Source organism: Schistocerca piceifrons, chromosome 4 (genome assembly GCF_021461385.2).
Source record: "Schistocerca piceifrons isolate TAMUIC-IGC-003096 chromosome 4, iqSchPice1.1, whole genome shotgun sequence".
In the NCBI taxonomy this organism is placed as follows: Eukaryota; Metazoa; Arthropoda; class Insecta; order Orthoptera; family Acrididae; genus Schistocerca; species Schistocerca piceifrons.
Window position 1 is genome coordinate 189,607,347 of NC_060141.1, and position 23,086 is coordinate 189,630,432.

The 23,086-nt window shown below is 40.1% G+C and overlaps 1 long non-coding RNA gene and 1 pseudogene across 2 annotated transcripts; both read right to left on the minus strand.

Annotated features, from left to right (window-relative positions):
• Nucleotides 1-9,691: 9,691 nt before the first annotated feature.
• On the minus strand, nt 9,692-9,810 carry LOC124796762 (annotated as a pseudogene).
• Nucleotides 9,811-18,616: 8,806 nt separating this feature from the next.
• Nucleotides 18,617-22,774, minus strand: LOC124795448. Of its 2 annotated transcripts, none has more exons than XR_007016698.1 (3): nt 22,685-22,774; nt 22,093-22,202; nt 18,617-18,972 (listed from the first exon to the last, which is right to left on the minus strand). It is a non-coding gene; the product is annotated as an uncharacterized LOC124795448 (long non-coding RNA). The 2 variants fall into 2 exon arrangements; XR_007016699.1 differs by lacking the exon at nt 22,685-22,774 and adding an exon at nt 22,510-22,678.
• Nucleotides 22,775-23,086: the final 312 nt, after the last annotated feature.

Here is a 23,086-nt window from a genome sequence, read left to right on the forward strand (position 1 = left end):
CGAGATGCAACCTGTTCAACAGCACTAACAATTTCTGCGACCGGAGTGAACTTGGGGGTGGGAGCGAGATAAACTAAAGGCTCTGGCGGGTGAATTGCACTCTCTCATGTACCAATGTGAGGCTGGCTCGTTTCTTGATTCTTTTAGCTGCTACAGAATCGATGTGATGCATAACCTTAGCAAAATTTGGAACAACATTCTCGGAACAACATCTCTTTAGAAAGGCAAGAGTACTTAGCAAACGACATCTATGGTGGCGCAACTTTTCAAATTTCTTCATGCTGCAATACATCTCCTCCCCGTAAAGGTGTATGATGTGATTCTTGAGTTTCTCCCGGCGTATTTGATAATCAAAATATCCACGGGTGTGCTGCCGGTCTATAGTGTCCAACGGGCACAATATTTCAGCGATCATACATGTCGCCATCATCAGGTGAACTGACGGACTGAGCTCCTGTGAACGGGCTGGCACGGAGATCTGTACGCTATGGCTGCTCAGAGGGAACTGGGTTCGGTCGCGGCGGCGGCCGATTTAAATACCCTCCGCCCGCGGCACGCTCCCTCCGCCGTCCGCGCCCCGCGCCACGGTTGCGTGGTGGAACAGATTGCGACGGCGTCTGAGATGACGTCGGTGTGATGGCTCTGTCCGCCGTGGTCGTCACAACTATACGTTTGCTCAATTTACTCTTGATTAACCCAGTCGCTGGTTCCTAAGCCTTGCTAAGACTATAGCCACAGTCACGGTTTATGAGGTCATCATTGGTGCGAATTTCGATGGCCTCTCTAACAACGCTGTCCCAGTATCTCGACGTCTGTACCAGAATCCTCGTGCGGTCATACTCCATGGTGTGATTTTCCGACAAACAATGTTCAGCGACCGCCGACTTGCTCGGATACGTCAGTCGAGTGTGCCTCTGGTGTTCACGGCATCAATCCTCGACGGTACGCATCGTCTGACCAATATACGACTTGCCACATTGACACGGAATCTGGTACACACTGGCCTTCCTCAAACCGAGGTCATCTTTGGCGCGCCCCACCGGGGCATGAGTTTTATTTGGAGGACAAAACAGAGTTCCGACACGGTGTTTCTTCAGAATGCAGGCAATTTTCCCCGAAAGTGCGCCTGTGTATGGAATAAATGCAGTGCCTACCTCCTGCCTCGTGACTTCATCCATCTCAACAGGTTGTGCTGCAGTGGTTGGGCAGAGAGCACGTTGAATCCGCCACTCTGAGTACCCATTTTATCGAAATACAGTTCTCAGATGTGGGTAAATGCCCTCATCACATCCGTAATTCCGTGGCAGATTCAACGTGCTCTCCGCCCAACCACTGCAGCACAACCTGTTGAGATGAATGAAGTCACGAGGGAGGAGGTAGGCACTGCATTTATTCCATACAGAGGCGCACTCTCGGGGAAAATCACCCGCATTCTGAAGAAACACCGGGTCGGAACTGTGTTTTATCCTCCAAATAAAACTCGTGCCCTGGTGGGGCGCGCCAAAGATGACCTCGGTTTGAGGAAGGCCGGCGTGTACCAGATTCCGTGTCAATGTGGCAAGTCGTATATTGGTCAGACGATGCGTACCGTCGAGGATCGATGCCGTGAACACCAGAGGCACACTCGACTGATGTATCCGAGCAAGTCGGCGGCCACTGAACATTGTTTGTCGGAACATCACGCCATGGAGTATGACCGCACGAGGATTCTGGTACAGACGTCGAGATACTGGGACAGCGTTGTTAGCGAGGCCATCGAAATTCGCACCAATGACGACCTCATAAACTGTGACTGTGGCTATAATCTTAGCAAGGCTTGGGAACCAGCGATTGGGTTAATCAAGAGTAAATCGAGCAAATGTATAGTTGTGACGACCACGGCGGACAGAGCCATCACACCGACGTCATCTCAGATGCCGTCGCAATCTGTTCCACCGCGCAACCGTGGCGCGGGGCACGGCCGGCGGCGGGAGTGCGCCGCGGGCGGAGGGTATTTTAATCGGCTGCCGCCGCGACCGAACCCAGTTCCCTCTGAGCAGCCATAGCGTACAGATCTCCGTGCCGGCACGTTCACAGGAGCTCAGTCCGTCAGTTCACCTGATGATGGCGACATGTATGATCACCGAAATATTGTGCCCGTTGGACACTATAGACCGGGAGCACACCCGTGGATATTTTGAAATTATGTACATTTTATATACTCATGTAGACTGACAAAAATTGTTTGCGGAAACATTTTGAAATCCCACTTGTGAAATGTGAACAACAATATTTAGAGTCATTGGCGAATCTAGAAAATGGAAAAAGGAAACTGAGCAGGTGAGAGAAAGGGGGGGGGGGGGGTTGAAGCATGCTGGGACATAGTAGAGACAGGATAATGAGCTGCTAGTTGCAGCATCTGCAGCCTATGCTGGGGCTGTGGGGAAAGTAGAGATGGGAAAAGGATTCTGACAGGGTGCCGGTGGGGTAGAAGATTGTTTAGGGCTGGGGTGGGAGCAGGGAAGGTTGAGATCAGGGTGTGGTTGTGGGTAGAAAGAATCCAGTCATTGAATTCAAGCATATCATATTGGGTGTCATGCTCAGCAAATGGATGATCCAGCTGTCTCTTGGCCAGTTTGGCACTGGCCATTCATGTGGACACGCAACTTGGCAGTGGTCATGACCATGTAATATGACAGAAAGTGGTTGCAGATAACTTGGTAGATCACATGACTGCTTTCACATTTGCCCTTGCCTTTCATGGGATGGGAGATGCCAGGGACAGAACTGGAGCGTGTTGTAGTATGGGTCAGATTTTGCATCTATTAGAGGATAGGCTCCATGGGACAACTGGTTTGGAGCAGGAGTGGGGAGTGGAATGGTGGGGGGGGGGGGGGGGGGGAATGGCTAGGCAGCGGAATACCTCTGTTTGTGTGTGTGTGTGGGGGCGGGGGAAGGATATTTTTCATTTCAGGACACGATAGGAGGTAGTCGAAACCCTGCCATTCTCTGAAGCATCGGTAATGAACCCTGATGATGACAGAACAATTGTTATGAGCTATCATTAAGGCAGTGCAATTCATCCAATCTTAGCATTTTAAGAAAACTAAATTGTGTGGTTGCCTTAGTCTTAAATAAGTATTTATGTTTCCAAGAATATATACCCTTCCCTTAGACCGTTTTGCAAAAAATTAGTTAATTATCTACAAGGACTGTCCAAATGCTTTAGTATTAGTGTCTGGCATACAGTTAAAAAGTATACCATATTTACTAAAAAAAAAGCCGCACTTTTTCCGGTTTTCGTAATCCAAAAAACCACCTGCGGCTTAGAATCAAGTGCAAAGCAAGCGGAAGTTATGAAAAATGTTGGTACGTGCCAGCACAACTAACTTCTGCCGTCGAATATATGTAGCGCTACGCAGGCATGCTTTGTAGGCACAAAGATAAATACTGGCGCCAAAACCTCTGCGTCAGTAAATAATTTTTTTTAAAAAAAGTGGAAGACGAGCTTTTTTTCTCCGCCACGAGTTTCAACCACTGCATTTTCATACATTATCCAACGAAGTAAACACAAATTCCGTATTGTTCATCTTCGAATGTAGCACAATTTCAGTGTACTACGAAAATCTGACTGGCAAGACTGTTTGGGATGTTTGTCAGTATGGCCAACTCTACGTTCTGAATTTTTTCCTATCTGTGAGAAGAGATGGTTGCTAATAGGAACCTGATGAAATTTAAATCACATACAGTATTCTCTTCACCATAAGAATAATATGAATATAAACATTTTGCCATGTATTCTTTCGTGTTTGCTGCTATCTCATTTAAATCCTGTCTGCCTAATAAACTACGAAACTAGAGTGAGACAACAGCAAACGCGGAAGAATATACGTATTGTGTCATGTTTATATTCGTATTATTCTTATGCCTAATAGTGACACAGTCAGAAATGAAGCACGGCAAGTGACTAGATTTTTAAATCTAAGATGACTCTAATTTCTGTGCAGAATTTGATGTAATAAAGAAGCGGCCACAAAGATTTTCAAACGGAGAAAAATTTTCGCCTAACTCTCGTTCAGAACATGTTCTATCATACGCAGTCTATTATTTGATTCTTGTTGATCATTATCAAAGAAAGCAGCAGTGTAAGTAACAACAAATAGCAGTCTCTTGCCATTGTTTTGCTAATGAGACGATTCCTCTCTTCTTCTTCTTCTTCTTTTTTTTTTTTTTTTGTACGCGTAGGTAGCGCGCACAAAAGCAAGCCATGCCGCGAGCCGCGACAGGCCGTAAACACGCACTATCAGAATGCGACAAACAATGCATGACACAGTGCAGTAATGCATTTTCAGCTTAAGAGTGACGCAAACACCTATAACAAAGAAAACGGCACTTATCAGATCAAAGCAAAATAAGCAATCGATTCAAACCAGACGAAGCACGTGAAAAAGGAAGGGTACCTGTATAAAAACGGACAGAGCGCCTGACACATAGCAATGGCTACGTGGTAAAGCTTAACTGCTAAGCTTACGACTCGAACCAAACTACTGTAGCTGTATCGTCGCTCATTCGACCTAAATTGTGTCTCATATTACAATGGACCAACTTTGTTTCGATTTGGAGGTGCGGCCTAAAACTTTTCTCTCCCCTTGAATTTCGAGTCGCAAATTTCAGGTGCGGCTTAGATTCAGGAATTTTTTTTTCCTTTATTTGGAGTCTCATTTTTCAGGTGCGGCTTAGATTCGAGTGCGGCTTAGATTCGAGTAAATATGGTAGTTATGATTTTTGACATGGGCTATAACAGTGCAGCTGCTTCCATTGCATTTTTAGGCTTGTATCATCCACACTAAGGACACTGTGTTGCACAAGTACTGTAAGCCCACCAACCTGATTTATGTAGTCTCTTCTATGATGCCTCTTCGGTAGCACATCATTCTGAAGTCATAAAGTGGAAAATCTTTAATGAGTTCAGGATGGTGTTTGCTGAAAAATGCACACACTACCACAATTTTGGTTTCACGTTTTCATATATTGTCTTCAAGGTCCCGTTGTTGGGTGATGACCAATTTCTTAATGTCATATGAAAAAAAAACTACTCAGTATAGACTATAATTATTAATAATAATTTGGTTAGTAAAAAGGGTAGTGATCTAGGACTTTGTAATAGTATATGGAATCATTTTACGCATTGGCACTAATCCGTTTATGGGTACAAGTGCAATACTGAACATGATGGGAGATTACATAATTTTCACAACTAATGGCTCAATCAGTTAATGAAGTAAGCCACTATGTGCATAAAAATTGGAGTAACAGAAGTACAGCACTGAAATCTAATAAGCACAGAGTCAAAATTTGCGATGTAAAATGTGTCTACATCTGAACTTTAATGATAACTATCTTGTACGTTAATTTTTTCTACAAAATTTTAACTATGTCAATGAAAATTAGAAATGCTAGTCTTTACAGTGAGTGGTGTCATCCTTACCAAATCTATATAAGGACACCACCAATTGTAGATTTACACTCATAGAAGAGCAATCACAAGCAGACGTCCAGCTTAGATAATAGATAGTCGATTGCCTCTTGGGTCGCCATTAGGAAATCCTGTGGGTCACCCTCGTATGCCCTTAGTGGGCATTCCTGCACGATGTGTTTGACCGTCTGTCTCTCAGCGCCACAGTCGCAAGCGGCCGAAGGAAGTTTACCCCATCTGTGTAAGGAGTCGGCGCATCTACCACAGTTGGTTCTGATGCGATTAAGAGTTGACCAAACTTTGCAAGGGCAATCAAATCCTTTTGGTTTACTAAAGATGCATGGCATACTGTGGCAGTTTACTATTTATTTATTGCTCTGTTTATACATATGTGATTATTTTTTAAATCGTGTTGTTTCTGTAATTTTTTCTGTGATGTTATGACCCATACGCTAAATAAATAAAATAAATACCAAATCTATTTATTAGCTCAAAATATTTTCACTGCTATTTACTATAGCAAAATTTTTAATCAGACATAACTCTTAATTAACATGGTTTTAAAAAAAACTAATCATATTTTTGCTGTCGGATACTGAGACTACAACTGTAACAATGAAACCTGAACTAAATAACAAATGGGCAGATTTATGCCTACATCACATACAAATATTACTGAAAATCAGAACCAAAAGACACTCACAGACAGAAAAGAGAGAAAAAATTATTGGTAGTAGTTGGAGTGTAATTAGAGCAGGTGATGGATGCCAGCTCGATATGCAGCAGTATGCCAGGACCATCCCCCATGATATGTACAGTTGTAGCTTAGCTTCACTGAGCCAGTGTTTATTAACACATAATGTAGTCTTCTTGTTTACACCTAACAGAATACTAAGAAAACCAATTTCATTTTTTAATGACCTGACATTTATATATAAGAGTAATCGTGAGTCATCACCACAAAGGGGTAAAGGTGGATTCTTAGGGAGCAGCACATCATTGTCTTCACTTTATACATAGTCTTCTGTTATAAGGACAGTGCGTACATACAATAGCAGATAGCCCCTTGATTGCATTGTTCAGATGCTCCCAGCAAAGTAATTTGTTCAGAACCACCCATAAATCACTGCTCCTTTCTTGTTCTGGCAGACTCTCATACAATGACTTCTTTGTTTTCATCCAAATTCTGTGTATTTGTTTTTTGCAATGTCCTACTAATATAATTGAACATTTGTAATATTGTCCTATGAAAGAAATGTAATTGCTTCCTTTTTCATGGATTTGTCTATGCATTTGTAGCAGTAACAGTAAATATGAAAACATAACCAAAGAATGTAATATTTAAATTTTTAGTCATTGCATGGAATATAAACAAACAGTGATATACTGAAGTCATGTAATAATACCAGTTAGATCTTCTCAACTATTTATCATGAAATGAACTGTTGTTGTTGTTGTTGTGGTCTTCAGTCCTGAGACTGGTTTGATGCAGCTCTCCATGCTACTCTATCCTGTGCAAGCTTCTTCATCTCCCAGTACCTACTGCAACCTACATCCTTCTGAATCTGCTTAGTGTATTCATCTCTTGGTCTCCCTCTACGATTTTTACCCTCCACGCTGCCCTCCAATGCTAAATTTGTGATCCCTTGATGCCTCAAAACGTGTCCTACCAACCGATCCCTTCTTCTAGTCAAGTTGTGCCACAAACTTCTCTTCTCCCCAATCCTATTCAATACCTCCTCATTAGTTACGTGATCTACCCACCTTATCTTCAGCATTCTTCTGTATCACCACATTTCGAAAGCTTCTATTCTCTTCTTGTCCAAACTGTTTATCGTCCATGTTTCACTTCCATACATGGCTACACTCCACACAAATAGTTTCAGAAACGACTTCCTGACACTTAAATCTATACTCAATGTTAACAAATTTCTCTTCTTCAGAAACGGTTTCCTTGCCATTGCCAGTCTACATTTTATATCCTCTCTACTTCGACCATCATCAGTTATTTTACTCCCTAAATAGCAAAACTCCTTTACTACTTTAAGTGTCTCATTTCCTAATCTAATCCCCTCAGCATCACCCGATTTAATTTGATTACGTTCCATTATCCTCGTTTTGCTTTTGTTGATGTTCATCTTATATCCTCCTTTCAAGACACTGTCCATTCCGTTCAACTGCTCTTCCAAGTCCTTTGCTGTCTTCGACAGAATTACAATGTCATCGGCGAACCTCCAAAGTTTTTACTTCTTCTCCATGAATTTTAATACCTACTCCAAATTTTTCTTTTGTTTCCTTTACTGCTTGCTCAATATACAGATTGAATAACATCAGGGAGAGGCTACAACCCTGTCTCACTCCTTTCCCAACCACTGCTTCCTTTTCATGCCCCTTGACTCTTATAACTGCCATCTGGTTTCTGTACAAATTGTAAATAGCCTTTCGCTCCCTGTATTTTACCCCTGCCACCTTCAGAATTTGAAAGAGAGTATTCCAGTTAACATTGTCAAAAGCTTTCTCTAAGTCTACAAATGCTAGAAACGTAGGTTTGCCTTTTCTTAATCTTTCTTCTAAGATATGTCGTAAGGTTAGTATTGCCTCACGTGTTCCAACATTTCTACGGAATCCAAACTGATCTTCCCCGAGGTTCGCTTCTACCAGTTTTTCCATTCGTCTGTAAAGAATTCGCGTTAGTATTTTGCAGCTGTGACTTATTAAACTGATAAACTGAAATAAACTAGAACTATTTATTGTATGTGGTTAAAAGACAGTATGACATTCCTCCACTGCATATTTTTTTTGTAGATTACGTACAATGTATGTTCTGCACTCACGAGATACTTGTTTCTTATCCCATATGTGCTTTCAGAATTTACCATGCGGTTCATTTTTATAACAGAAAGTGCTCTAAATATGACATGAACATAGACATCATGCTGCTCTACAGATCAATATGTTACATCTAGCTCCAAATAGCTTGATAGCCACACAGCCCCAGGTGTGTCTACCTTTTTGTTACGAAGGAGTGACCATCTTAGTATGCAGTAATCTGCTGGGCAGTGTGCTTAGTACACTATCAGCAGTTGCATTGAGTGTTAATGGGGTGATTTTCTTATTGTCCACTTCAGTTAGTTATATTATTAGTCATACTGGAATGAGCTGTCCTTATGATCTTTTGCATATTCGCTGACTGTAGCTTAGGAGTTCTGCTTTTGAGTAAGCCTCATTCATTGAACTGAATCCCCCCTACCAGATAGTGCTAACACACAACGAAACCCCCACCACTTCCACTGTACCCACCCATACAATACTATCTGCACATGTATGGGACAATACTTTACTCTTAACACTCTGCTTTCACATTCAGCTTGGCCACAAGTAACCGAACTGTCACCCAGCCACCCTAACCTAATCTTCTCGTTGCACTACAGATCAGTCATCACAACAAAATGCCTATTCAGTCTTGTTATGTCAGTGCTCATTTAGGGTGATGAAGTAGGTGTATACACAACCTGAAAATTAATTTGCATAAGAATAAAGCGTCTGAAATGTAGTGATACAGAAGAATGGTGAAGTTTACATGGGTATACCGGATAACTAAATAGGTGGTACTGTATAAATTTGGTAAGAAGAGAAATTAATGGCACAACTAAAAAATGGGACTGACTCTTAGGACACATCCCAAGGCATCACGGAATCATCAAGTCAATCTGGTACTGGAGGGAAGTGGGTGGGATATAAATTACAGAGGTGCACCTAGGTTTGACTACTGTAAGCAGGTTCAAATGGATGGAAGTTGTGCCTTATAACAAAATGTAATGGAAGCTGTGCCTTATAACAAAATGTATGAAAGTTTCCCGAATAAATTAATTACAGTTACAGCCAATGCTTTTAAGTGTGATATCCTCACAGATTTGTGCTTCAGTACAAATTGTCAGGAATGCTTCTAAAGGGTATCAAATATACATTTGTATCATTATTATTTTCAATTAACTATTCTCAGTTCCAGTATTTACTATCAACAAACATTTGATATAATAGACAGTGGATGTAGACCCATTTATAACATGGTTCCAGCATGTTCAAGAAAGTAATGAAAAAAGAGGCTGTGGATAGAGAAGGGCATGTGGTCAGCACACAACTCTCCCAGCCATTGTCAGCTTTTGTGACCAGTGTCGCTACTTCTCAGTCAAGCAGCTTCTCAATAGGCTTCACAAGGGCTGAGTGCACCTCGTTTGCCAACAGCACTTGGCAAACCCGGATGGTGACCCATCCAAGTACTAGCCGAGCCCAACAGCTCTTAACATCGGTGATCTAACGGGAACTGGTGTTACCACTGCGGCAAGGCCACTGGCCCAGAAAAATATTGGTTTCATTTTTATTGTGTTCTGACCAAAGGAAACTAGGGCCTAATTGTCTTCCACATATTCCTTGGTGTATTACATAACTCACAGACTTCAGCATCTTTACACAAAAAACATTAAATACAAAATAATCTTTAATCATTATGGTCTCCAAATATTTATGTTTTCTGTGTAGTATTATCACTCCTAGCAGATTTGTATGTTTGCGATATTTTTTTATTTCAGTGTTACAAAATTACCGATTAAAAAATTGGCTATTTAGAAATTACTTTCCAATGAATAAAGAGTATTAGATATGTATTTCAACACAGGGAGCAAGCTGTACAGATTACTCCCTCAAGGCAAAATTCACGTCCTTTGTCCGTGGTGTTACTAATGCAATATACCTTACGCCCTTGGTCCCTGCAAACCAACTTGAACTTGGAATATTAGACAATGAATGCCAGTGTAATAAAATATCAGTCAATACTGTAATGTTTAATATAATTATAATTCCACATTTTGCTCATCTTTACTCTCGGTACACTTCCTTTGCCACAACTGAATAATAAATCTGTAAAAATGTTATTGTAACAATCACATTACAGTGTGTAGATATGCTATCAATACTGTACAAATTACAGTGAGTACTGTTATTAGCAAACAAAAATAGACACTTCATTAACCATTGTTGATTAGCGTGTTTATGACTTTAATGTAGAATAGAAGCAAATTCTTTGGAAAATGAGGCGTTAATACAAAGAAAAATCTTTATACACACATCGAAATAAGACTTTAAAAACTGCATCAGAATGATGGCCACAAAGGATTAAACTCAAGAAATGTACCAAGAACTGTTCTTCACTTGTTGATAGGAAAAATAAACTACCTTAAATGTGCACATTGTATGCTATTCATTTTTACAAATCTTATATATTTTACTTACCATTCCATGATTGGAATACAGTAATTTTTTGAGCACTGCTGTAACGTACTCTTCCTGCCCATGTATCTTAAATAAACCAAAAATCTGCAGCCATTCTTAAAGCACTTAACAATGTCTTCTGCTGTGTTTTATGCGCATTCCTCAAGCATGCAACATCAGTATTTGGGCATAGTCTGACTGTGTTGAGACAATGCTCAGTAGTTGAAGTGTATGGGGTAACTTCTGTGAACAATGTTACTTCCCATGTTTTGGTGTGAGAACAGTTTTTTGTTGATTTTATAAAGTCCTGTCGAATCATATTTAAAATAAGGCACCTCTTTTAAATTACATATTTCTAGTTCATTAATGAAGTTACTATAGGTGAACATGGATTCGACATATTTACAACAAGAATCATCACATTCGTTGGCGTACTTCATTGGGAATCCTATACAGTTTCATTGTGAGGAGCATACAATCTGCTGAGTTGGAAGCAGCCTAGCCCCTACTGAAGGAGGCTTGCCACCTACTGATCAGCCCACCACTGGCGAGCACAAGCAGAATCGTGATTGGTGCAAGTCAGTGCACAAATGGGTGTCACAACAGCCTCCCAAATTGAAAATCACTCTCAACAACACAAGAGACACTGACACCCCAGGGGACATCCACAATGATCACTCTGATATGAAAGGCAAAAAGGTGATGTTCACCAACTGCACAACATAAATGATGGAGGCTACCTGAGAAGATACAGTCAGATCAACTTGAACAGCGAAGATTGACGAAACAGTGATAACTGATGAAGTAATGCACTACAAAGGGTAGCTGGCACAGCAGGAAGAACTGAATCATAATATTAGCAGCTTTGAAGAAGATAAAAGATACCAAAGACTGAGTCATCTGTGAGACTCCATGGCATGGCAGACCATTTTGGCCACCATACTGGAAAGGAAAAGATTAGTCCCAGCTAAGGCTGAAACCCAAGAAAAAAACCCCAAGGCGTAACATTATTTACTTGCCATTTTCTTATAACATTTTCTTTAGCTATACATGTACTACATATAAATTCATTGTTCTTGTCTTTTCTTTGGCTATATGTATTATTTGTGTGGTAATAAAAATGAAAGTTGTTAAAACCTGTGGCTGGAAAGGGTAGTTAGCATGCTCTCAAACAGCTTGTTCCTCCCCCTGACGGAGGAGACTGGAAGGGGGGGGGTAAGGATGATAATTTCTTACCTTGAATTTGGGGGGGGGGGGGGGGGGGCTCAGATAGCAATGGAGCGATTTGTGTTTGCTAATATCAATAAAAGTACGATACAGTATTAAGCCGTGTTGTTAATGACATACCATACCCATGGTTCTAAATATGTGTTACTCAGGGAATATAGTTCATAGTTATTTATCTGTGTTATTTCTTTGAGATAACATTATTTTTTTAAAACAGTTAAGAATAATCAATGGACAACCTGTAGCTTGCTGCCTTTCTTATACCCCAGGCAAATTAAGAAAAAATAGGGGTAATAATTTACCAGCTTTTGAAACTTTAGGAAGATAGTCATACTGGATGTAGTAGTGAGAAACAGAAAAGTTCCCTCCCCTAATGGATGAGCGTCTACCTCCACCACCCCTTAATTCAATTTTTTTATCTTTATTTTTCTGTTTTTATGAAAAACAGTTCGTCTTTTGAAGACGTCTATTATGACAAAAAATATTTCTAGTGAAATTCTGCTCAAAGAAGTTCATATGCATGTTTTAACCAAGATAAACACATTAGGATTACAGGAGACTGCTCACTGCAAAACAGAAGTATTGAGTTGTTGATAGGCACAAACAAAAGAAAGAAAACTTGTTAGCTTTAAGATTTATCCTTTGATGAGCTAGACTAACAAAAACAAACTATCTCTCTCTCTCTCTCCCTCCCCATGCTGCCAGCTAGGCTGACAGTGTCAGTGCTATTTTGATTTTGTGGCAGGTGGGCTGATTGTGGTGCGGTAGTGTCAAGCACTGTGGGCAGAGGGAAAGGTGGGAGGGTAGGGAGATGAGCTGGTAATGGGTAGCTAGTAGCTCATATGGAGATGGCCAGTTTGCCAGCTAGAAATGTGGGAGGGAGGGGTGGCAGGTATATGAGCTAGCACAATTGTAGCGGCCAGTGGGAAGGGGCACATGCTGAAAGCAATTTAACTTGGGAGGGATGAGAGGATGGAGGGGACAGAAATTGTTCGGTTGAGGCTGGGATAGTTTCAGAAATAGAGAATATGTTGTAAGGATAACTCTGGTCTGTGTGGTTCAGAAGAGCTAGTGGTGGAGGGGAGGATCTATATAATCTGGGTTGTGAACCAGCCATTAAAATCGATCATTTTATGTTCAGCTGCATGTTGTGCCACAAGTACAGTCTACTTTCTTTTCAGCCATAGTTTGGGGGTGGCCATTCATCCTGGTGGACAGCTGGTTGATAGTTATACAATACAGAAAGCAGTGCAGTGATTGCACCAGAGCTGGTGTATGATGGCTGCTTTCACAGATGGCCCCGCCTCTGATGGGGTAGGATAAGCCAGTGACATGACAAGAGTAGTAGGTTATGGGTGTGTGGATTAGGCAGATCTTGTACTTTGGTCTGCCACATGTATCATGTATATGATCTCTGTAATAAGCAGATGAGAGTGGGAGTGGCACAGATATTCACTAGGATGATGTGTAGGTTGGATGGGCAATGGAACACCACTTTAGGATGAGTGTGAAGGATCTTTGGTAGGGTGTCCCTCTTTCAGGGCAGGAAGAGAGATAAAGCCCTGGTGACATTATGGTTCACTTGTTCCAATCCAGAGTGATATTGGATGATGAGGGGGTGCTCCTTTTAGCTGATTCTTGGGGATGGTGGGAGGATTGGTGGTGTGAGGATACGGCTTTGGAAATTTGTTTGTGGACTAGATTGGGGGAATGTTGCTGTCTGCAAAGGCCTTTGTGGGCCCTTCGGCATACAGAGTAAGAGAGTTGACTTTCTGCAATAAATCCTAAAGTGAAAATTGGGATTTCTCTGAAGAATCTAGAAAATTGCATACTTCTTGCAAAGTGACATCAAACTTGGTACCAAGAGTGTGGCCCCCATTTCAAACAGTGGAGGGGTTTGACACTAATTTCTCATAGCAGTCTTGATGATAACAGTCTTCTGCAGCTACTGATTGTTGATATGTTCAGCAACTTTTCTGCAAAAATCATAATTACATTTCTCTGCTTTCTCAGGCAGTGTGTGTTTCAATGTTAATTGTACCATTGCCATCAATATCTTAGTGAAACTCTTGTGAATGGGGTTCAGTGATCCAGAAAAGTGCCTGACACCGGCAGCTAGATGCATGTCAAAAGACGTTGCTGAAGTCTCCCATCACAGCACTGCATAGCAGGAGAGCTATCAGGCAAACATTGAAACCTTGTGGCTGCATCATGTATACTGCAACAAATAAACAGTGGTGCTATCTTATTGTTTGGTCATGAGCCTACTCAGTTACAGGTATGAGATGACAGTGTAAACTCTCACATGAGACCCCCACCCAAAAAAATCCTTCACAAAAGTCTAGACATGGGACTCACCAGCCATACACCATGAAGTGAACTGCTAAAACCATCTCTCAACCACATCACTTACATTTACAATAGCCATGGCTAAGTTACACAATCAATTCAGTGCCCCCAACTAGACGTTTCCATTTCAATCACAGAAATTTTGTCATTAATATTAACTTGTTAAATACACAGAAGCAGAGTCTCTATTAAGAAGTCATTTTTCCCAAACATGTTTGCAGAAATAAGTAAATTATTGCCCAAATCATCTTAAAATGATGGATTTATTGCACCAGAACACCTAAAAATCTCACAACCTTTGCTCCTGAAGCATAAACCAGGTAAGTAACATAGCTGTATGATATGTTACATTATTTTAAACTATATTCATCCAAGACAAAAGAAGTGACTTCATTCTTGTAGGTTTATGTCCAAATCAGTTGATGGCCTCTGATAAATAATTTACATTGTTGTACTATGCATCTGATAAACAAACAAATTCACAGTCTAAGCAACAACCCATCTCACTGTAATGTCACTGGAAACTTATTACCTATAGACGTACTGCCACTGAAGAAACAAATACAACATAACTGACTTTGCTTTTGCACAAATGTGCACAGGTATAGGTCATTGTTGTGTGGAGAGCAGTTCTTGTACCAAGGCTTTAGCTGATGGAAATTGCAATCATCTCTTCAATGACAAACTGTTGGTCACTAGAAAGTGGTGCATCAACATGGAGATCTGTCTTGACAGTTATTCACAGTGCAAGACACTCCACCAATTGTTGATTCTCTGCAAGCCTTCCTGCACTTTGTTGCAGTCTTCCAGCTTCTCAGCCTCCATACAGACAAATAACTACTGAAGCTCCAGTTACGCAGTATTTCATTCTCTTGCAGTTACATGGAATTTCCATTTTTTTACCTTGTTTGACTTAAGCAGTATATTTTCCCCCTTCATTCGCATTGTAAGGAAATGAAAATCCATCATTCCGGCAGAAACAGCTGTGTCACATATGGCAGCTGAAGAAAATGAGGAAAGGAAAGCAGATAAATGGAAATAAATAATAGCCATGAAATCAAACTTACTATACTTCAGTTGCCACTAAAATCTTTTTTATATATACATTTAGTTTGGGAATAATTCTCAAACATACTGATGAACACAAACTGTCATGAGTTTCAATTAAGAAGAAAACTTCTACTGCGAAAACACTTTGTGTAGTGTAAGCCAACTTTTGGTCAAAGAATCTGTCAATTTAATATCAGTTTCAAGTTTATACACTGAACAAATTTTCTCTCTATTTTCTTTACTTGTCATTATTTCAGTTTGACACAACATCCAGTTGGCTGATACTTAGCCACAGATCTGATGCAAAAAGCCTTGAGGAAGATTGTGTCCATCTTGATGGAGACCCACATAGTGAGAGATAAGCTGTGTCTGTTGGTAGAAACCTGATAGCCTGTCCTTACTACTTTGGTCAATGGTACATTAAACACTAATCTTCACACAATGGAAAATCCATTATGTAATAATGACAATGTTATGAAAAGGATAGTTTCTACTCACCACATAGCGGAGATACTGAATATATGTTGTCTAATTGTGATGAATGCCTATTTGGCTGAAAGATTTGTTTGACAATCTTTCTGTTGTGCCTAACTGTGAATCAGCATCTCCACTATATAATGAGTAGCACCTACCCCTTTCATAATATTGTCAAACAATTTTCCTTTTCTTATTGCTGTGAGATGACAAAGCAACCCATGTACAGTCAGTGTGACTATTTTAAACCAGACAATTGCTTTTATTGTTATAACCAGTGCTTGACTGATTCCTCTGATACAAAACCATTAAAATAATGTTTTAAGACAATAAAAAAAATAAAAATATAAAAACAGTCCATGGTACGTCACAGTACTGGTACTACTACTTTTTCACAAATCAAGCACTGGTCATAATGGTTGCTACTTCTCCTTGTTCTATTTCTTCAAGATCATGTCATATCCAAAATAACAAACCAAATAACATATCCAGAAGAACTAAGTGTTCATTTTCAGAGCCCATTATGTACTCTCACAGGCTGATCAATCTGAAGTTACAGGCAGAGGAGAGGTGATGTGTGGAAAGAATCAGAGGGAAAGAACTGAAAACATGCCAAATAAGAAGTTCTGTATCACTGGCTGAATGTGTTACAATTGGCTGATTATACCTTATTCTAAACATATGCACAGTGAATGTGAATCTTTGATGAGGTTTCTAGGCCAGATGAATATTCAGCATTTCTTCATCCCATTCACATTGCTAGAAGTTATGCAGTCAAAAGACTGGTTCAGTAACATCTGACTGCAAACCCAGAAATTCATGGAATTGTAGGTTCAAGTCGCAGTCTGGCATAAATTTTCATGTCACTAATGTTGTTGTTGTTGTTGTCGTCTTCAGTCCTGAGACTGGTTTGATGCAGCTCTCCATGCTACTCTATCCTGTGCAAGCTTCTTCATCTCCCAGTACCGACTGCAACCTACATCCTTCTGAATCTGCTTAGTGTATTCATCTCTTGGTCTCCCTCTACGATTTTTACCCTCCACATTGCCCTCCAATGCTAAATTTGTGATCCCTTGATGCCTCAAAACGTGTCCTACCAACCGATCCCTTCTTCTAGTCAAGTTGTGCCACAAACTTCTCTTCTCCCCAATCCTATTCAATACCTCCTCATTAGTTATGTGATCTACCCACCTTATCTTCAGCATTCTTCTGTAGCACCACATTTCGAAAGCTTCTATTCTCTTCTTGTCCAAACTAGTTATCGTCCATGTTTCACTTCCATACATGGCTACACTCCATACAAATACTTTCAGAAACGACTTCCTGACACTTAAATCTATACTCAATGTTAACAAATTTCTCTTCTTCAGAAACGCTTTCCTTGCCATTGCCAGCCTACATTTTATATCCTCTCTACTTCGACCATCATCAGTTATTTTACTCCCTAAATAGCAAAACTCCTTTACTACTTTAAGTGTCTCATTTCCTAATCTAATCCCCTCAGCATCACCCGATTTAATTTGATTACGTTCCATTATCCTCGTTTTGCTTTTGTTGATGTTCATCTTATATCCTCCTTTCAAGACACTGTCCATTCCGTTCAACTGCTCTTCCAAGTCCTTTGCTGTCTTCGACAGAATTACAATGTCATCGGCGAACCTCCAAAGTTTTTACTTCTTCTCCATGAATTTTAATACCTACTCCAAATTTTTCTTTTGTTTCCTTTACTGCTTGCTCAATATACAGATTGAATAACATCAGGGAGAGGCTACAACCCTGTCTCACTCCTTTCCCAACCACTGCTTCCTTTTCATGCCCCTTGACTCTTATAACTGCCATCTGGTTTCTGTACAAATTGTAAATAGCCTTTCGCTCCCTGTATTTTACCCCTGCCACCTTCAGAATTTGAAAGAGAGTATTCCAGTTAACAGTGTCAAAAGCTTTCTCTAAGTCTACAAATGCTAGAAACGTAGGTTTGCCTTTTCTTAATCTTTCTTCTAAGATAAGTCGTAAGGTTAGTATTGCCTCACGTGTTCCAACATTTCTACGGAATCCAAACTGATCTTCCCCAAGGTCGGCTTCTACAAGTTTTTCCATTCGTCTGTAAAGAATTCGCGTTAGTATTTTGCAGCTGTGACTTATTAAACTGATAGTTCTGTAATTTTTACATCTGTCAACACCTGCTCTCTTTGGGATTGGAATTATTATATTCTTCTTGAAGTCTGAGGGTATTTCGCCTGTCTCATACATCTTGCTCACCAGATGGTAAAATTTTGTCATGACTGGCTCTCCCAAGGCCATCAGTAGTTCTAATGGAATGTTGTCTACTCCCGGGGCCTTGTTTCGACTCAGGTCTTTCAGTGCTCTGTCAAACTCTATTACATTTGTGCCTAATACTGCTGATGTCGAACAGTTCACAGTAAGCAAATAAATGTTGAGTAATTGAATATATTATAACAAAACATTTAACATTCCATGTAGAGCCAATCACAAAATATTTTAATTTCATACTTTTCACAGCTTTACTTTTGAAGAAATGTAAGCAACTCAGTCAAAAAATATTATCCTTGGACCTGCAATCATTAGTTGATGAATCAATAAACTCTTCTCACAAGTGTGTGCACCCTCCCCCCCTTCCAAGACATACACACATGATGTAACATTATGCAATGATTCTATAATTACTTTCTCTGGGTGGGGATGGGAGCAGGGATTGTGAACAAGACACATACAAAATGCATATGTAAAAGACATAACTTCTTTTGCAATAAACAAAATTATTTTATTGCAGTTGTTTTTAACATGTCATCCAAAAAAAATCACATTCATTGCAACAGTAACTCCAACACAAGATATACAATTGTCATCCATTTCGATAATCATCATATGACAGTGGGTTTTCACAGCGCAATGTAAACAGTTTCATTTTCTTAAAGTGTATCTGTGATACTACTATTGACAGTGCCATAACATTAATATATTAACAGAAACATTAATTTGGCACAGATGGTAAAATATAAAATAATGATCTTCGGTATACACCGTGGCCTATCCTCCGTAACCATCCCAAAAAATATAGGGTGGTGGCAGAGAACGTCTGGTTGTACAATCCTGTAGGTCTGGCGTGGTACTAGATTTGTGATGTGTTTCTGAAAATAAATCAAAAGCATACTGAATGGATTATCAAATAATTTTTGATAGAACCTGGCAGCATAGAAAAGATCAAACGTAAGTAGCATATCATCACTATATGTCAAATTAGGAAAGTATTAAGTATGTACTTATTAGTAACATGAATTGGGTCGACCGAAGCACCCGATCCCACCCGTCGGTTTTGACCCGTGACATAAGACTGTTGTGGTGTGTGACGTCACGACAGCGCGGAATTTAGTTTGTGAGAGTGGTGTGTTTGTAGGTGTCATTTTGATGCGATCGGTGGTGCTCTCTGGTGGTGTGTTAGGTTATGTTTTTGGTTTAGTTTGCGAGTGTGGTGTCATGTGTGCATTTTGGGACAATGCTTTTTTTATTTCTTTGGTAGGTATGGATATGACTGACAGGGTCAACAGTTTTCGGTTGTCGGCTATGATGGGGATAGTGCGTTGTCTCTAATAAAATTTCTTCAACTATTCAGATTTTTTGATGAAGTCATGAAGTGTTCAGTATGCCGTGAAGAAATGTGGCTTACTTAAAGTTCCGGTGTCTCGGACCAGGGACAGCTGCACGTGGAAATGTCGTAAGGATAACAGGTCAAGGGAAGTGTTCGATCCCAATGTGTGGCTGTTGATATTGGTATCTGGAGATATTTTTGAGCTATATAGGTCAAGGGAAGATGGGTAGATCACATAACTAATGAGGAGGTATTGAACAGAATTGGGGAGAAGAGGAGTTTTTGGCACAACTTGACAAGAAGAAGGGACCGGATGGTAAGCCATGTTCTGAGGCATCAAGGGATCACAAATTTAGAATTGGAGGGCAGCGTGGAGGGTAAAAATCGTAGAGGGAGATCAAGAGATGAATACACTAAGCAGATTCAGAAGGAGGTAGGTTGCAGTAAGTACTGGGAGATGAAGAAACTTGCACAGGATAGGGTAGCATGGAGAGCTGCATCAAACCAGTCTCAGGACTGAAGACCACAGCAACAACAACAACAACAACAAGTCAAGGGAAGCGTAAGGTCCTAATCTATGGGATCAGGAGCTGCTATTGAGCTATATAGGTCAAGGGAAGTGTTTGATCCCAATTTATTGGATCGGGAGCTGCTGTTGTGCTATATAGGTCAAGTGAAGTGTCCGATTGCAGATGATATTGTGTTCAGTGGTATTTGGGGAGTTTTGTGATGTTTTTTTTTCGTCATTTTGCATGGTTTTGTATGGGGGTGGGTGTCTAAATTTGTTTATATTTAGTTTGTCCCCACCCAAAAACCGCCTATTTCACACGCTTGCCCCGTTAGTGTCATTAGGCTTTTTGTGGAATGTGTGTGTCTTTGTTTTTCAATGTATTTTCGTCCTCATAATGTGTACGTAAACGACTCTATATGCGCCACATTGGAATCGTGGTTTATGGTCGTTTCTGCCATATTTGTGACGCCATGGGTCAAAGCAGCCGGGCGGGATAGGACGCTTCCGTACTTCCCATGAATTTTGTATGTAGAGTACACCACTGTCACCAATGAGATACAAATCAACATCCAATGAAGTACCTATGAGTAAAATCTTCTACACCTGAACAAATATTAAGTTGTCAAATGCTGAAGCACATATCCAGCTAATCTGATCACATATTGCATCAAATTGTAAGTGAGAAGCTTGAGATAGACACTAATGTTTAACAACTGTCATTTTGTGGGTGCATCTTCAAGACATTAAGCATTCACACAGCACCTTCTCAATATATAAATTTACTAATGTGGCATGACATAAATAAACAGTCACAATTTCAAAAGAATAGTGATTTCTTCCACCCACCGGCAATAATGACATCACTGCTAAACAAGTATTCACCTAAACATCAAGCACACAAAATACTCAACACTAAAAAAAATTACAAAAATGAAAATTATTGGTGTTGTAATTTCACTATGTCAAATGAAGACCTCAATTCCAGCAACTCACACAGAATTCAAAAGCTCACCACAATTTTCACTTGAGCTACACAGCTCCAACAAAGCCCTCGATACCAAGAGCCAACTACTCTAAAACATGGTGTTGCAAATTTCACTTCACCCACATAGCTCAAACAAAGCCGTAGATACAACACTTTCACTTACTCTATCTAAACCAAAGTTCTCAGTACAACAAACCAAACCATGTTCACATGACTAATATCAGAAATGTATCCTAAACAACAATGGTACATTAATACCCATGATACCTACCAATAACACTCCAACAGTTGCCGAACATTAACAAGGAAATCCCGAAAATGCATAAAAACTTTCACCACCATCAATCTCAATATACACAAACAACTTGACCCATTGGAACAAGCAATGAGCTACTCACAAACAGCTATATCTTCTTCAACTCAGAATAAAAAAGAAAAATATTAGATCTCCGACCACAAGAAACACACCACACTAATATTTCCAGACATAAAAATGAATCCATCAGCCAAAATATGCAAATTCAAAGTAGCTCGCCAGAAAGCCAGCACTAATTCTTTCAATACCAACATGAAACATTCAGTTCATGTCAAACTACTTACTAAAAAACATACAGCACAACAGGAGCCACCAAATACTACAACACACAATCTACAAACACAAAGACTCAAAAACGTCAAGGCTCACCATGACATTACGGGTCAAACCAGATGGGTGTAGCATCAGCACCTGACCTTGTGCGAATAACCTCAAGTTAGCCTCAGGTAGGAAATAGTGATGAGGTAATGACTGCCAATTGACAAGAAAACAAGCCTAAATTATCAAGAATGAAACTTAATTACTGTTGGAACATTTGTTCAGAGTTTGGATCTTTTTGGTACAACCCAAAAAGGCCAGTACTGCCTGCTTTGCACTTAGGAGATGTTTCTCACTGTACTGGCTCACAAATAGAATTCTTTTATTCAATCTGTCCTACAGTATTTTCTTTCTAAGCAGTGCAGCTATATCTAAAAATTGTCCATTCTAACATTGAAATTTTAATACCTACATCCTAAACCATTTACTCACTAATGGTCCTGATGATTAATAATGAAGAGTGAATTACTAGACACTAATTTGATCTACGAATTTTCTGAATGTCAGGTGAGACATGCATATGAATCCTTACCTGCTACTTCAGCATCTTATTTTGCAAATGCGAATTTCCCACAGTATCTCCAGTTTTGCTGCATTTCTCTTCCTGTTTTTGGCGAGTTTCATCGCTATATACTTCAGTGACTAAAAATAAAGTCCAACAATTCCATTAATTAACATCTCAACATGTTTAAACGAGAGTTACATTCGAAGAAGCCTTCCAACAACCATCACAACAGTACTAAGTTGCATACAACACAGCTATGAAACTAAATCTGCAGTTTATAACGTTCATGAGTACAACACTACACGTGCAGCTTGAGTACATACGCCACAGTATTAAATAAATCCTATACATTTATATTAGATGGGAAAATACGATATTCTAACCATAATCATTTTAACCGATCAGCCTGTTTGCCTCCCAGAATGCGAATGTATATTACGTTACCTGTCCAACAATTTCGCGTTCCGCTTTTCGTCTCTTAGAAATCACAATACCACAAAGCCTATTACGTTAGTTACTACGTAAGTTCCACGCGGCATCTACCACGCTGACGAAAACAATAACAAACACAGATCTTTTCTGCCCGGCAAAAAATTTCGTCTTCATAGATAATACTCACAACTCCTTCAACTGGATATGTTACTTCCCGTGTTTCGCTGTCGCTAGAGACGTGCGTCTCGCGGGCCCCGAGGAATCGCTTCATGACGTCATCAATAAGGCTGAAAGCGTGACAGCGCTGCCTGGTGACTAGACCTGTAAACAACTCTGTTGACGTAAGTGACGTCACACGTTGGCCACAGCGTTTATACAGACTTGCCATCAGCTATTGTTTTGGAACGTCAAATCAATCCAGATTGTTTGAATGAAGCTTCCATTAACAGAATTAAATGTAGAAAGAAGGTTTGAATGCGAATAATCTGGATTATGGTGACATAATAATCCGCAGCGTAGTCAAAGTTACACATTAGAATCTTACGTGATTGATTGAAGCCAACTGATAACAAATTATTGGTCGAAAGGC